The sequence below is a fragment of the Notolabrus celidotus genome, chromosome 9 (genome assembly GCF_009762535.1).
Source record: "Notolabrus celidotus isolate fNotCel1 chromosome 9, fNotCel1.pri, whole genome shotgun sequence".
NCBI classification, from domain to species: Eukaryota; Metazoa; Chordata; class Actinopteri; order Labriformes; family Labridae; genus Notolabrus; species Notolabrus celidotus.
In genome coordinates this window covers 7,959,026-7,964,490 of record NC_048280.1, presented here as the reverse complement: position 1 = coordinate 7,964,490, position 5,465 = coordinate 7,959,026, and the positions used below count along the sequence as shown (strand labels likewise).

The 5,465-nt window shown below is 41.3% G+C and overlaps 1 long non-coding RNA gene across 2 annotated transcripts; it reads right to left on the bottom strand.

Moving 5' to 3' along the window:
- Positions 1-3,387: 3,387 nt before the first annotated feature.
- LOC117819024 lies at positions 3,388-4,405 on the bottom strand. 2 transcript variants are annotated; one of them, XR_004632423.1, is made up of 3 exons: positions 4,279-4,405; positions 4,118-4,200; positions 3,388-4,041 (listed from the first exon to the last, which is right to left on the bottom strand). It is a non-coding gene; the product is annotated as an uncharacterized LOC117819024 (long non-coding RNA). The 2 variants fall into 2 exon arrangements; XR_004632424.1 differs by having other exon boundaries at positions 4,291-4,388.
- Between the last annotated feature and the right edge of the window lie 1,060 nt (positions 4,406-5,465).

Here is a 5,465-nt window from a genome sequence, read left to right as displayed (position 1 = left end):
TTTGGCCTTTTTGCCTTTATTAGATAGTACAGCTGAAGAGAGACAGGAAATGTGAGGAGTAGAGAGTGGGGGAAGACATGCAGGAAATGGTCGACTGGCCGGGAATCGAACCGGCGACCCCTGCGACGAGGACTGCAGCCTCTATACATGGGGTGCTTAGACCGTTAGGCCACCAGCAACCCCAGAGGGGCTATTTTTTTTGCTGAAATTTTTTTCTTTTTTTAAATTAATAAAATAATCTAAAAATTTTTTAGGTAACTTTTTTCCTTTAATGATATAGGACAGCTTAGGAGACTGGAAATGTGGGGAGTGGGAGTCGAGCCTGCAACCGCTGCAATGAGAACAATCACCTCTGTATATAGGGTACTCGCCTAGACCGCTAGGCCGACTGCGCCCCAATAAAATTATCTTTAAAACAATAATTTGGGTCAACTTGTGTATTTCTTTGGTTGGTAACTCGGTAATTATTGGGAAAATGTATGTCTTTACTCAAATTATATATTTCAAATATGGTTGAAACCTAAATAATTTACATTTTGTCTTGTCTGATCTGCTCTGTTCTCTTTATGTCCAACTTACTGTAAATCTTAAGCATGGAAAACGAAAACAAAGGCTGTGTTATTTTAATCACCTCATCTGACAATCATTTGGTGGCAGCAGTAACAGACATCAAACCTTACTTTATAAAACAATCAGTCTTATGTCTGATGCATTATATTGCTTTCATAGCCCATAAAGAGGCATCAGAATTAATCTCAGTCTAGTTCATAACCAGCTCAAATGTCTTTGCAGGAGCCTTATATCTAAATATATTAAAACTAGAACCCGGTGCTCAATAAAATCAATAAAATAATGTCTTCTCTCCGTCTGCGCTCTGAAAACTCTTTTTTTCTGTTTATCTTCGCCACATCTTTCACCTGACGCGCTGTGGTGACTGTCAGGGTGTTTTATTAGCTCTGGTGAATATAAAGCAATAAGAAGCTATTGCATTACAAGCAGGGCCAATCAATAAATCATAACTGATCATGTGGCGCTCACTACACTGCAGTGAAATGAATTCTTGCTTTGACTCCTCATCTAAGCAGCATGATGCATGTGTTGTGTGTTATTTGTTTGGGTTTGACTGCAATTATCTCAATTATTACCCCTACCCCTTCACAGCTGACCCCCACGCGAGGTCACGAGCAAATATGAGAATAATATTGCCACAATGGCCCTGAGGGAATTTATCACGGACGCTGCGCAGGTAGTGCTACATAAACCGTCAAATCAATACTCACCATTTAGTGGAACACATATGTGAAAGGTGAAAATGTAATTTTCGCCTCCATTTGGCTGCTGCTGCTGCCTAACAGCCTTGAGTGTGGCCAGAAAAAATACATAGCTGCCATTAAAGTCATCTGTCCTCATTAAGAGTCACGGCCCTTTGAGAGTGCTGTAAATATGAGGCTCGCTTTGCTTTTATTTGATCTCTATCTCTTCTCTACAGTACAATATTGAGTGAAGGTGGCTTTGGGTGCATTTCCCTCTGTGTGTATGTGAGTGTGTGTGTGTCTGCAGAGTATACAGACAGTCTCATGTCTTAACAGGATGTGGGTGTACAAGAGAGAGAGCCAATTACAGGGTTACAGCTCTGACAATATGACAGCTTTTCCACCATGACATTGCAAGAAAGCCACTGTTTGCTGAAAACTTTTTAACCAGATCAATACCCTTCAAGGTATAAAAGGATATGCCCTGAATAAGGGATGGAAAATGTGTGTGTATGTGCGTGTTACAATGCAGGGAAGTGTTTCCCTGAGGCCTATCTCTCTGGAGCTAATTACAACATAACCATTAGGCAAGAAGCATGCTGGTCTCAGCTGGAATTGGGTTTTAATTGGACCGCCTTAATTGGTTTATTGCACTTGGAGGTGGAATTGAATGTGGCGGCAAAAGCTTGCTGTGAGGTGGCGGAATGGGATCAGCTAGCAAGAAGTTCTGCAGGTTTTTTTTTTATTCCACCTCGGCCTGACAGTTATCTTGTATTATTAATGACTTCAGTTTGCTTGCATGTGTCTTGTGGTACTTGTTGGCTTGCTGTCTTTTCACAAACACTTGCTTTTAAAACAAATCCCTGCCTCGGAGCTCAGGCTCAAATTAATATATTGGTGCAAAGAGCCAAAGCTGTAATTTGTTAAATGGAGGCTAATGGTAGGGGTGTGTTCCCTTCTGACTGGGTTCACACTTAAGTTAAGTGGGTAATTTAAACAATTTTCGCAGAATGCTGTGTTTAACATGGTGATATAAACCAAGCTGCTCCTCCTCCATTGACTTTATTTTTGCCTTTTCATTATCTGTTATAATTAGGTTTCAGACCAAATACCCTGTTTTCTGCTCTGTATGACATCCTGTTTTGCCTGCTACTGTCTCTTGTTTCTTGTTAGTATCAGACAAAATACACATTCAAATGAAAGATATGGCCTAAAATAATATTAAGAAACTGATTTTATGAACATTATGTGCACTTTGAGGGAACACAGTCACTCTTATAGTCATAAAGTGGTCACATTTTCTTCAAATTTCCCCTTAAAAGCACAACTGCTGCTTTATATCACAATGACCCTCCTTAAACCTCCAGTCCTCCAGGTTTGTGTTTGAGTGTTTTTTTCCCACACCTGATCCAGTCAAGGACATAAAGATGATTGCTTTGGACCAGGTGTGCAAGAATGAAAAGAGCAATGTCTTGAAAGACACATGGAATTTTGGCAGCTGACTGAGAAATTATGAGCTAGGGTCAAGTGATGCTGGCCTTTACAGGGAATGTCTTTTCATGTGTATTGACTGACCGTTTTCCAATGTCGGGACCAAATCAGAGCAGTTTTGATTGAGCTGTGAAGTTCCATCAAAATAAAAGATGTATAATAATGAAAAGTTAAGACTTGCAAACATATAGGAAGCAGCAAACTGGGCCTTGTTTCCACTTAACATGTGTGACTGGTGTTTGTAGACCTGTGAATAAACAGGTGATTTGATTTTATTTAACCAGGAGAAAAACACATTGAGATTAAAAATCTATTTTTCAAGTGTGTCCTGGCTAAGGTCAGCAGCAGCACATTCCAGAAAATGTACAGACAAACACATAATTCTAAAACATTACAACACATCATGGGTTTCAGAACAAAAGTCATCAGTCAAAGCATCTACAAACTGAAGCATCTTCCTCAAGAGCCTTCAGTCTGCTTTTAAAAACATTTAAAGACACATGCTTATGTGACGTGAGGCACCGGGCTTGTATGTGAATCGGCAACACCACCCGGGGGAATTTCACCCCTGGGAAATATTAACCATAAATTTAGCTTGCTAACTGAAAGCTACAGGTTTGAGAGACCACTTGGTAGAGGCAGGTTACAATTGGAAAACTATTTATTTTTAAGACAGTTCTTTTTAAAACACACAACAACAAACAAAACAATTCTGAAGTAACTAAACTCACTCAAATAAATCCAAACAAATCAATTAAGGAAAACAACCAAAGCAATGAAAAGAAACACTCATGCAAATCAAAATACTGAATCAAATAACGGAATGCAAAATAACCAAATGAAAATAACCACACTCATGCAAATAAAGAGAAAGACAACAAAATACCCACAAACAACAGATTAACACAAAATATACCTACATTAAAGGAAAAGGAAAATTAATGACTCAAAACCAATATAAAGAAACAAACAACCAAACCCATCATAAAGCAATGCACTACTAAAATTAATGAAAGAAACCTGCATGCAGCCGCCTGACGACCGGGCTGCAGAGTCCGCAGAGCGCTGAGACGCCCCTGCTGCTGACGCTCACCTGCGTCTCCGGCAGATCGGGGAGTAACAGCGCGAACAATATCCTCCCGTGCAAGAGGATTAACAGTTTGTATAAAGGATCAGAGTCACTACGTCCCCTCTGTCCGGTCCTGAATCTTTCATGTAGTTGCAGTCAGAAACAAACAGCGCCAGCTGAATCCAAGGCTGGAGGAAGAGCCGAGTGAGGGCCTGCTGCTCCAATTAACTGAATTAAACAAAAACTACAGTCAGTTTGCAGCAGGGAAACACGGACACAACCAAGGCAGGCAAGAGCCACTTACCTCAGGACACGAGACGCAAAACACAAGGATAGGCTCCTGCAGAGCAACCTGTCCACCACGGCAGCCAGTCAGCCTCAGCCACACTGCAACAGGTGGAGGTAAAGTCACAAAGACGCACAGAGCGCACACACAACGGATAGACAAACAGAAAGGCGCGTTACTTGAACAGGTACCAGATTGAATCCTGGTCTGACGACCAAAACCACGCACACCGCAGACGCCGAGCCACACCGGGAAGTGGACGGGAGCGGGAGGAGAGGGTGAGCAATCACTCGCACCTGTATATATAGATGCCCATGGTGCTGCCACAATCAGCGCAGTGGCAAAACTTGGCACAGTGCCAACAGTGGCCAGGAGGTAAACAACCTCCGGTCACACTTACTCAAACCCAGGCTCTCCTGCAACAGGTTCCAGGCTGCAGGAGCAGCATATCTATCTACCCATTTCAAGAAGCACTGTGGGGACTGAAAGCAAAAGCAATTTTTGTGACTGGGTCACAGAGCGGAGACTGCAGCTTTCAGTATTTTTAAAATTAATAAAATTGCATAAATACGAGGGAAGCAAGTTAAGAATCGCCTTATAAACAAGGACATACCGTGATACCTGTAGTGTCCAACATTAGGACATTTCTCTATGAACGTATACAAACCTGATAGAAACTACCTGAAGCCATGAGGCTGTGTTTGTAAGGAAATAGCCTGTATGCGAGTTAGCATGAAGCTTACTGTCATACAGACACTCCAAAATCCAACAGTTCATTTTGTTTATATACTTGAGGCAAAGTTCGGACTGCAATATTAGGGAGGGGAGGAGTTTTGCAAGCTTATTGGCTAAAGCAGAGATTTTCGAATGAGTGGACTTCTGATTGACTTGCCTCCATACACATTGGTAAGTGGAAACAAGGCGTCAGTGCAAACATGATAATCCTTTATCTCACCTCAAGCAAGCATTAGTGGCATGTTTAACTGTGATAAGAAAAGTGTCTCAGCACTGCGGCAGTCATACAGGAGAACTGAAGTTTAAAGTAAGAAAGCAGAGGGAAGAGCTTTGCTGGTGGCCGGCCAATTTATAATGCAAGTCCTGGACAGGTCAGCACACAGAGACAAAAGACACAGACATGCTTACACAGCTTTGAAAAATAATAAATGCTCAAACAAGAGAATGGTCATTCATTTCTTCATGATAGGCAACTTGGACTTCCATACAATTGGCGTTGAAATGTTCGGACTAACTCAGTCAATAGTCATTTTGATTATTTTTTGGATAAGATCCGGAACTTCATATCCAAACATGAAATTAAGAACATGTTTTTGAAAATATGTCATTCATGGTGTGCACACGAAAAGTG